The following is a 12,015-nucleotide window of genomic DNA, read 5'->3' on the forward strand; positions in this document are numbered from 1 at the left end:
TAAGTGTAATTAGGGTAATTTTTGATATTGACTCAACTTTTCCCATTTTGTAGATATCGCAAGATATCTTGAGATACTCTACTTGTGGACTTCAGCACCCATTAATTGCATATATTACCAACATAAATGACTGCTTACATGAAACTGAATATCCATGATTAATAGATAATTCTTTCAGATAAGCTCTGTTTGACTTTTCTAACTGCCGATCTTTAGGACATGACGAATTTGGATCGCTCCAGAATACTTTTTGGTAAAAAAGTGAAAGTTAAGAATGAACATAACCAAAAGACAGAAAAGAGGAAACAGTGATGATATCTACAATATAGTGTTTTGTTACTACCTGACCCAACAGTCCTCCAAGAGTAATCTTTTAGCTTTCCCTGCCTCCTTTTGGATACTTAGTGACAAGCTTAGACAATAACTCCCAGTGGAAAAAAGAGAAATGTTACGTTTCATTCATTCATTTACAGTACAGGTAAATTTTGAGAGTAACTATGGCATGCTTATTTAGTAAAGGGAGAGATAGTGAAATCAATAGTCTTAAAAACACATGTAATACTGGTTAATCAAAACCATGTCAATTCCATAATGTTGTAAATTGTTGTTGATGTTATGTTGGGACTCTTAATTGATTGGGAAGACATTCTGCCAGCTCTACCTTCAGACCAGAAATAGTCTCCCCAAGAAACTGTTCAATCCATCTGGACAATAAGTTGCTGGACTCTATGCTTGGTATATGTTTGCAAAGAAAGAACCTTGATTGAATTTGAACTGTAATACTGCAACAAGGTGGAGGAATCCACCATGGGGGGAGGGCATGGGGACGGACGGGCGGATTCCCAGAGCCTATGAAACTGTCACATAATGCAAAATAATTAATAAAAAAAACACATGCAAATATTTAATGATGACTGCAAGTAGATATTTGTAGAATTGGCGTAATTGTAAGGCGCTGCAACCATCCATCCATCCATCCATCCATCCATCCATCTAATAAATAAATAACAAATAAAAGCCTTAATCAATATCTGGGCATTTACAGAAGTTGTTTCCATTTAATGAAGTTCTCAATTGCTTCTGCTGTTCATTGCACCCCATAAGGAGGATAAATTTCATTGAAATATCTTATATATGAAGAGTGTGTTGATAATGATCTTCATACGTGACTGAGAACTGTATTTTTTGCTCTATCACCAGTAACCAATATAGAATAATGGACTCTACTTGTCTACTAGTTGATCTAGAATGTGATACAGATGTGATTTTCTTCATATGAATAATTTTTTTGGCCTGGAAAACAGAGAAAAAAGCAACTATTCTAGTAATTTCTTTTATCAAACTGTCCCATTTGATGCAGAAAAACTTTTCTTTTTTATCTTCCAAAATGGTCTCCACATTAAATAATACAACCTGGAATGCAATGTAAAAAATGTTATTAATATGCCAGTATCTTCTAAGCAAAGAAATTAAGGTATGCCATACTCCCTATCATAATAGTACATGACTTTGATGTATAAACTGCCATATATAGAGGGAAATGTGTTAAATTTTTGTGTATTACATATTATGTACCAAAAAAGGAAAACTATGTAATTGTTTTCATTAACCTTTCATTCTCACGAAGGGCAAAATCAATAATAATTTAACTCAGCCAACTGAAAGGCAATTTCCAATAATTTCAACTTGTGATTATATTTCCATAGCTTTGTTTCTTTCAATAAATTCTAATAAAAATATGATCTTCCCAAATATAAAATTCAAGGCTATGGTCTTCTCAAAGACACCGAGTGACTTTTTCTTTATGCTTGGGTAACTATCTGTCTAAAATCATTCATTAGTTTTAATTGCAAGTCTGTGCTTTGGTCAGCAGGCTATAGATACGTGCTACAAGTTATAAGTGTGTGGAATTCTGCTTTTAAACACTCTGGAGCATTGACCTGAGTTTTGTAATCATTTTCAGTTTGGTTTTATTCCTGTTAGAAGCCACTGACATGGAAGCAGTTTTCATTCTCGTTGTTTACTGGTTTTATTGCTGGCCTTTCCAGAGGTGTTGAGTAATATCATTCTGTTTATTATCAGCCAGTCAGTAATAATTTTCGTTCAGGCATGGATTTTATGAACACGACAGTGTTCTCTTTTTAAAACACAGCATATTTTCTTCTGGCACTTCTGTACACTGAAAACTTGTTATGTCCTTCAGTTGTGAGGTTCAGGGTTCCTGACTGGGCTTATCACAAGTTCTTTTCTCCCACACACAAAAGAATTCAAAGGTAGAGTCATAAAAGTTTACAGGAAAGTAGCATATATTTAAGGTAAAGCAAAAGTGAAACTCAAGAAGTAAATCATAGCAACTAAGGGAGGAGCAAAAACATCAAAAGTCCCTAAAGAATCCCTTACCAAGGAAAAACCTCCAGCTTTAGGTAAAAGCCCTAAACAAAGGGGTAAAAAATCCATCTCCACAAGGTTACTCCTTCGTTTTACTCCTTTCAGAGACAAATGAAGTGAGGCCTCAGATGGAGTCTAGTTGAGTTTTTCTAAGTCTTGAGCACCATCCATTCCCATTTCTCAAAATATGAACAGTGCCATGGTGTCAAGCATATGGTGTCAGTAGGAGTGCTCCCTGTGTTAATTTCATGATAATAATGGCTTCAAAATCATTAGGGGGCCTATCCTGCAATCATATCGGATATTTCTAGCAAAATCTGATTCTAGGTTTGTGACATTGAAGAACTTGCAGCTTCTGCCATGTGGAAAACCAACTGGGGAGGCAGGGATTGGTGTTACCTGAAAAGCAGGCCTAGGTGGTGCACAGAAAGGAGGGTTGATTTGCACATAGAGCGGGAAAGAAGTTTGGACAGTAAGCAGAAGATGACTCACTTCTGAGCTATCTATCATACAGGTCAGAGGTAGCTATCTAACCACAGACAGCCTGGAGCTGTCAAATCAGTGGCCCAAAGATTGGCGAAAACTATCAATATCAACACTCACTGTTCCACTGGTCAGTAGGGAGCTGTTCAACTGGAATCTGCATTGTTGTGCAGGAAGGAGCTATGCAACAGCAGTTTATCTCCCACTGTCACACATCAGCTCTTTTCCCTAATTATCCATATTCCCATAACATTTACCTCCCTTCACCTCCCAGAGATCTTTCTTCCCTTAATTTTAATGGGAAGTAGATGGAGGAAGGTCTGTCTTCTCTTACTTCTCTATGCTGTGTCACAGCACCTTCCCTGCCAAAGAATGAAAATCTCTTCTTGACTTCTCTAAAGATATTTAAGAAGCTAAAGATCTGCCATCATCATTGGCAATGATTGCAACCACTGCAGGGTCATCCATAGCAACTGTTGAATTCTGAAAGGGACATATTTACAAGTTGTGAAGAATATACTGGGCAAAAAATCACCAAGGGTATGAACCAAGCTAGAGAAGGGAGAGTGCTTCTTATTGTCTCCAAGACGACAGAGGCAAAATATTAGAAACAGTTGCCTTATTCATGAATCAGTTTGGTATCTCCTCATGAGAACTCTGTAATTCACATAAATGTGACAGGTTTCCTTGGTGCCTTCAAGGGTTCTGCCTTGTTCTGCCAGAAGGTGTTCCAGGAACAGTTGATTGTCCACAACCACTTCAATTAGGGAATCCACGAAATTCTATAGTTTCTGTAGAGCTATCTGGCCAGTGATTGTGAGCTGGACAATGTTACTCAAGGCAATAGATAGATTTCTTAAATCAGCCTCTTAAATGGTGTTAGCATTTCTTCCCATTATGGTGAAAAGTTTCTGGGGCGCAGTTCTTCTACCAACAGCCATTTTCTGGTAAAAATATGAGAAACAGGAAATAAACATCTTTCTATTGGGAGAAGTTCATGGAAAGGCAAAAACTTTATTTAACCTCATGTTCTTTTTTTTTAAGAACCTTAATGTCATCAATTGGCTCAAAAAAAGAAACAGGACTATTGTGTGGTATACCTGGGAAAGAGTAGGGAGTATAGGCTTAACACTTGACCCACATAATCATCTAGAGCTTCTGTGCTTTTCACCTGGACTATTGTTCCTCATGTTGGAACACACATTCCTTTCCAACTCTGTTGTTAAATATCTGAAATGCTATGTCTGGAAGCTTGGTTAAGAGGGATTTGAAGTTTCATGATCAGTTTCTGGAATTTCCTCTAAATAGCTAGAGTCTGCTGACTAATGAAATAGGGATCAAGTAGGATTTTTCCTTGTGTGCTAAAGTCTGTATTACTAGGCTTAATTAAGGCCTCTGTAAGCCACTGCTGAAATGAGCCTGGATCTTCTTCATTAGGTTGTGTTACCTCCCTGAGTCTGTTATAATTTATAGGCTTGACTATACATTTTCACATTCCATCCAGTAATCAGGTAACCATATGGTTTCAGTGCATTAAATCATTATAACCTCTTGGATAAATACCAATAGGTTTTATTAATGAGCCTTCTTTAGCTCCCGCAGCCAACTGGGTGGGCTGTTGAGTCACGGTGGAGTCATAGAAGCTTGTATCTCAGCCCACCTAAGCTGTTTCTTCTCTGGGGTGCAACACATGGATAATAAAGTGTGTCGATCACTTCAGTTTTGGTTAAAGGTCAGAGTAAAGCCTGAAAACTCATCAGCAAATTTCATAAGGTCTTCTGAAAAGCTCCATAGCGTTTGTTTACATTGACTTAAGTCAATTATTGAGAAAGGGTCAAACACTCTCTTTGTAACACTTTACAACTTCTACCAGGAGATGGAGTTTACTGGGAATGTGGGCCAGTGTGAGGTTCTGAAATATTGTGATGAAGATCTGGATATAAGGAATTTCTAATCATCCAGCTGTATTTTTCCTGAGAGATCAAGAAGGAAGATCATATTAAAACTTGAAGTTGCCCAAGTTGCCCTGCTTTTGATCCAGCTCCCTGTAAAGGCACCTGAGAAGACAGCAGAGGACAGCTCAATTACTTGTTATTCGAAAGGCATATTTACAGAAACAAGGAGACACAGAGAGAAAAGATCTTCCATTCACTGGTTCACTCCACAAGCACCTGCAAATACTGGAGCTGAGCTGGTCCGAAGCCAGAAGCCAGGAGCTTGTTCTTGGACTCCCATGCTAGTCCAGGGTCTGAAGGTTTTGGGCCATCCTCTAGTGCTTTCCCAGGCCACAAGCAGGGGGCTGGATGGAAAGTGGAGCAGCTGAGACATGAACCAATGCCTATATGGAATCCCAGGCATGCAAGGAGGGGTCTATACACTGAGCCATGGCACTGGGCCTGTGACTATTGTAATGACATTAAAATGACCTGAAAGTCTTTGGGTAAGTAGGTGTACCCTGTTATCTCTATTGGATATCCAGCCAGTTCTAATTTCAATGCACTACAAAGTATGGAATTTCAGATAGATGGAAATGGTCAAGAGGATTTGATGGTAAATGGAAGGCAGGCCCATGATGGTGGACAGAAAGGGAAACTTGAACTTTGTATAAAAGGAACTTGCCATGTGGACTGGTCCAGGCTGTCGTGAGCCCACAGCAGATGTCAGAGTGTGGAGTGTCTGTGGCTGTCTACCCTGAATGTCTAGAGATGTTAATTAGCTGCCCACAGGAGACAGCTGGAACTGGTGACCAGTAAGTTAAATTCATGACAGGATTAGCAGAAAGCTGTCCAACAAGAATACAGACCTTGCCAGACTTCAGTTCCTCTCTGTAGCTACATGCATTACCATAATTATAACTTTCAAATACAGTTCCATCGGAAAAGATGGTCTTGATATGAATAATATATTTTTAAACATTATTATTATTATCATCATCATTTTATGAAAAAGTTCCATAGGCTTCTGGAATTTCCCTTATCCCAGCCCAAATTGCCCACCACCACTACCTAGTTCCTATAGTTCATTCCTAAAATATAGTTCTTCACACAGTCATATGTCTATCTTTGTCGGCATGGACAATGGCAGAGAGTCCAGCATCCTATTGTCAAGATATAGTAAACAGTTTCATTGTAAGTCCATCTTTCATTATAAGTAGAAATGCATACTACATTGTATCCTCACCTCTGGATACGTTAGTCTCCATTTCACAGCTACTGTACTTCCCCTTAAATGAAAAGTCATAATACAAAATCAACAATAGAGAGAAAAATAGAAATTTATGCCATGAAGTTAAATAACATGTTTCTAGATATGACAGTCTCCATTACACAGCAACTAGGTGAATAATATCTTTTAAACAAAGAATTACATTCCAATAGCAATTTTAAGAATCAGGCAGTACAGATGCTTAAGTAAGAAACGTCAGTTTCTAGCTTTCCATAACTAAAGTTTCATCTTGGTTACATACACTCTTGAACAAAAGCTTGCACTACCTGAGGAGTACCCTGGAAAGTCAATCGGCCATGTAGTATCCTCACACATATCTGCCTACATCTCTGTCTTCCCTATCAACTGCTTCATAAACTTTTCATTTTCTACTAATCTCATTATCACTTTTTTTCCACTCAGCCTCTATCATTTTTATTAGCGATAGACATGTCTTCATTTATTTATATTTTAATCATCTAATTAGAATAATTCTAAGCATTTTAATCCTATGCCAATAATATCTTGTCCTATTCATCGCATCCATAAAATTATACACAATTTTCTTCAAAATGGAAATATCATTATCAGAATATGTGAGATTAATGACAAATGATCACAGAGTGAAGAAAGAATATACTAAGTGTATATACTCATTGTCCAACTTCAAACAAAACCTAAAGATTATTTATATCTGATTTTTATAATTTAGAAAGGCCCTATTTCTCTGGGAAAATGAGGCATAGTTATGCATGGGTAATGAAGGTAAAGCTACCCTTTAATATGCCAACAGTCAATTGGTCATGTGGTCTAGATTGCATTATAAACTGAACTGATTATCATGGTTTGATTATTTTTTCAATTTCTTCAGCAAATATTTATGTTAGTGATTACTACATGTCAGGAAGTTCTTGATACAGTAATGCTAGAGCAGTGAACGGGACAGAAATTTTAAAAAGACCCTTGTGTTTTTACTCAGGTGATTTGGGGCTAATATATATTATCTAGTAGAAGAGTTTAAAATTAAGAGTAGCAAAATTTCAAAGAAATTATCCAATCTTGTTTTGCTTGTGTAAAATGCATATTTGGTAAGGAGGAATAATTATGGCAGATTTTACATATAACTTCATCTTTAGTAATACCAGTATTTAAAGTGTGACTATTAGAGGACAGAAATTTCAGCACACCTCTCATGAAATATAGCACTCAATGATGGGATTCCTCTTCATTACACTAGATGGAGTCAGCTTTTAAACATTCATGTGGTGGAACAGGACCTTTAAGAAATGCAAGGTTTAGATTAATCGTAATAAGCTTTTCTCCTTCAGGCAAGGTTTGATAAACTAATCCAGCCTCTCTGATCCTCTCTAATTCGTGAACTAACTTACTGTTCTAACTTAGGGAGAAAGTAAATATAGCATGTAAATAAAAGAGATTTTTTACTTTGAAGTGAGATAGCTCTGGGCACATATTCTCAATCACATATCCTTGTCAGCAATATAAACTTGAACAACTTCTGCAACTTTCTACACCATGACTCATTTACAAAACTAAATTTGAAAAAAAAAACGCTTAATTACAGTGCTAAAAGGAAAAAAATGCATGACATAGGGAAAAGCAACACTAGCTAAATTCTAAATGCTCAGTGAATATTAATAATCAGCATTTTTCTTTTGTTAACAGAATGACTACCTAATTTTCTATAGAATATTCTGGCTTCAATTCACTCATTTTGCCACATATATGTATATTCCAACTACCCTTACTGTCTTGAAGTTTTCATTGTATTTTCTAGAATTCCTCAGCTTAATATATGGAAAGGACATATTGTTTAATTCTGCCAACATTGAAAGATGTCTTTTCTTTTTTCTTTATGTGAGAGTGACAGAGAGGGATAGAGAGAGATCTTTCATCTGGCAGCCTGCTAGTGACAAATGTCAGCACAGCCAGGTGTGGCCCAGGCTAAAGCCAGGAGCCAACGACACCATCTTGGTCCCCCACATGAGCACAAGTGGAGGAGCCATCACTGACTTCCTCATGGGGTGTACTTGTGCAGGAATTTGGATCAGAAGAGGCTGGAATGGATTGTAGTCCCTCCAATATGACAGGTGCACATGGTGGGCATTCCCAGCAGCTTCCTAATTCACAAAGTATTGAGTTGATTTTAATTGGGCATATGCAGTACAGTGAATGTACTAAAAACATTCATTACTCCACATCTCAGATGAACCCAAAGAAGGGTTTTCAATTTCATAAAACAGTTGTAATTTTTAGATCCCATTTTCACAGGGAAACTTTGTTAGAGAGTTGGAGAGACAGAGAGACAGATGAGATTTTTCACTGGCCAATTCACTCCTCAAATGTCAGCAACAGCTGGTGCTGGTCAGGGCTGAAGTCAGGGACCAGGCTAGGTTGAGTCAAGGGCCAGGCACTGCACCTAGGTCTCACACTTTGGAGATAGGCTCAGACTATGTAGGCCATCATCTTCTGCCTCCTGGGTTGCACTTCAGAAGGAAATAAAGCAGCATGGACCATAAACAAGCACTAAGATGTGAGATGTGGGCTTCCTCAGTAGAGAATTGTGCTTACATTAGGCCCACTAATCTTTAATCTATGGAAACATGACATTTTCTGTTGTATTCCAGCCATAGGTATGCAGACACACTTACAATCTCCATCTGAATAATGTGAATGTTAATAATCTCCTCCCGATAATTTTGTAGGTAAAACTATGGTAACAGTGACAAAACACAAGGAAGATGCTGGAACATTGAATGCATTCTCTCTGAAAGGTGAGTAACGCTCTCTACTGGCCAGACACTGAATGCACAAGTGTACTTGGAAAGATTTACAAGATAAGTTTCTTTTGGTGCAAAAAAATTGAAATGCATACAGTTTTTTAACACTTTTTAATTTTTATTTTTTTGGAAAGTCAGATATACAGAGAGGAGAGACAGAGAGGAAGATCCTCCACCTGCTGATTCACTCCCCAAGTGGCTGCATTGACCAGAGCTGTGCTGATCCGAAGCCAGGAGGCAGGAGCCTCTTCTGGGTCTCCCACGTGGGTACAGGATCCTAACGTGTTGGGCCGTCCTCAGCTGCTTTCCCAGGCCACAAGCAGGGACATGGGTAGGAAGCGGAGCCACCTGGACTAGAACTAGATCTTATACGGGATCTTGGCATGTGTAAGTTGAGTACTTTAGCCGCTAGGCTACCCCACGCAGGGTCCTATGCAATATGGTTATACTACATATTCCCATGAGTTTTTTGAAGACCCCTCATATAATTAAGATGGTGTTTTATACTGAATACAAGGATATATCAACAATTGTTGATGGTGTTGGGGAACTGGTCGATGATTCATAAAGAAACAGTGGGGCTGCCACTGTACTGCAGCATGTTAAGCTGCCTATGTGTCCCAGCAACCCATAGAGGCAATGGTGTGTATCTAGCTACTCAATTCTCATGTAGTTCTCTACTGATGCACCTGGAGTGCTTGCTTGGGTCACTGCACTCAAGACGGAATTCTGGGACAAGCTCCTAGCTTCTGGCTTCAGCACAGCACAGTCCTGGCTGTTGAGCGTGAGCTAGTAGGGTGCAGGCTCTCTTTCCCATTCTCCCTCTCCTATTCACGCCTTTACCCCCCTTCTCTGTAATATATTTTTAAAATAAACAAATCTTTAAAGTTAAAGTTGCTTTCCTATTTTACATAGCACTACAAAATAATTTCTGTAACATAAAGACATCAGAAAATACTAAAAATAATAGTAATTGTTTCTATAATTTCACATAAGTATAAATCAAGAAATTTGGTGCTTTATCCTCATGATAAAATTAAAACTAACAAAACAGTAGAAACTGTACTGAAAGAGCCACATGATATTTTTAAAAATATGCTAGTGTTAGTATTTTCTTGGGTCTAAATTGTGGAAAATTATTGGAAATAAGCAGTGAATTCTGTATTCTAAAGCGTTATGGCATATATTCAAATGTTCTCACATAAGACAACTTACTAAAATGGATAAAACACAAGATATATGCTAAAACACACATGATCCAAATACCTCAAACCAAATTGTAATGTAGCTTGAAAACTACTCCATATAAAATACAACTGTTTAAAATGCTAGTAGTTCTACTTTTTTGCCACAGTTTTTGTGGGCACCATATCAGACTTTTTTTTTAAGTGTGGAAAAACTAAAATCCAGCACCCTTTATAAAAAGGAATTATGCCGTTTTTGCATAAATAGTTTAAATAGTTTCAATTCTTCTTGTTTCTTAGCGTATTTTTTAGAGAGGTAGAAATAAAATATCCTCTCTGAATTGTCCTTGTCAAATGTCTACAAACAATGAAGTATTTCATAACCCTATTCTTCCTTTTGTTATTTTTAATTTTACAATTGCATATTTTATCTTATATGGGGAGGAGTATGCTTTAGGACGAGAAATTGACTTCTATAATTTTAAATATGATTTTTCCACCAATTTTTTCTAGTTCTTGAAAACATTAACTCTTCTAAGAATATTATACTAGTGAACAGTGAAAGTTTACAATAATTATGTCTCACTCGTTCATTCTGAAAAAACTCATATAACTAATATAGGTAATTAGGCATAACATTATAGATGAACATATTTGCAATATGACTAAATTGAGGACAAATAATGTATCATCTGTCATTTAGGCAGACGATACAGCATTTGTCTTCAAATGTGGTCACCATATTCTAGCTGCATTAGTTTTGCTACTACTTTGCCATGATGTGTTTGATCTTATTACTTTCTCTCTGGATGGTTTTATTCAGAACCTTCCTAAAGCTGTATCTTTTGTATTATTCATGTCTTGAATATTTTTTTTACTTATTAAAACTTGGTTTTCACAATCATTCTATGATAGCAGAAACATCACCAAGGACTCGCACAAATCAGTCACCATCATAGAACCCTATTTTCCCTTCAATGCAATATTGGGTGCTTTATAGCCAGGTCGGGATGGTTGCATTCAGATTTCAATAGCTTTTCTTACTATTTAGTATGAGCAATTGGCTCAATTTTTTGACATTTTTCTACCATAAGAGAACAGCTGTAGACAAGATGCAGAAATAGTTTCCGGCAAGATTATATACAAATTAGGCTACTCGGGTAAGTTTAGCCGGTGTTTCCATTGGTATATTCTGTGAAATACAGTCCCCTGTGATACACTACTAAGCAATTGTGGGAAGCACTATACATACATATGTCCCTTTTCCACCAGAGATTCACTCGGCCCATGGCAAATTAAAGGCAATGATATCAACATTAGGAAAATCCATAATATAAAATTAAACTGTTATTTACTGATTTTTAAAACTTGTTCCAGAAGGCAGAGTCACCTTTCATCTGCTGGCTCATTCTCCACATGACTGCAACACCCAGGGCTGGGCCAGGCTGAGAGAAGGAGCACCAAATTCAATCCAGCACCTTGACGTGATGACGGGGACCGAGTTATCCTGAGCCATGATTGTCTGCTTCCCAGTGTGTACGCTGGCAGGGAGAAAACCTGAGAGCAGAGCAAGGACTCAAACTCAGACACTCGGATACAGCATGTGGGTGCCCATGTGTTGTCTGACCTGCTATACCACATGTCTTCTCCAGTGGTACTAAGTTTAAAGCAGTGTTCCCAGACTTGTGTAAGTGAGAAAATCCTTTAGGTCAAAAAGACTCATGCATTTGTAGCACAAGTTTTAATGAGAGCCATAAGTTAAAGAATTATTTTAAATGGCAGATTAAGATAAATAAACTTGGATTGTAATTATAGCTTGCTCTACATGTGATCATAAAAAAGCATCACATGCATGTATGAAATATGTGAAATTGTTTCCTTCTTACAAAAACGTTACAAAGTTAAAGATACATAAAATGGTTTCCTTAAAAGGAGATGGTAGACTTTCTTGGTAAGGG

General features: G+C 37.4%; 1 pseudogene; it reads left to right on the top strand.

Moving 5' to 3' along the window:
• The first annotated feature begins 219 nt into the window (after window positions 1-219).
• Window positions 220-12,015, top strand: part of LOC118759431 (cytochrome c-like) — a 77,385-nt pseudogene continuing 65,589 nt past the window's right edge.

The sequence above is a fragment of the Ochotona princeps genome, chromosome 13 (assembly GCF_030435755.1).
Source record: "Ochotona princeps isolate mOchPri1 chromosome 13, mOchPri1.hap1, whole genome shotgun sequence".
Lineage (NCBI taxonomy): Eukaryota > Metazoa > Chordata > Mammalia > Lagomorpha > Ochotonidae > Ochotona > Ochotona princeps.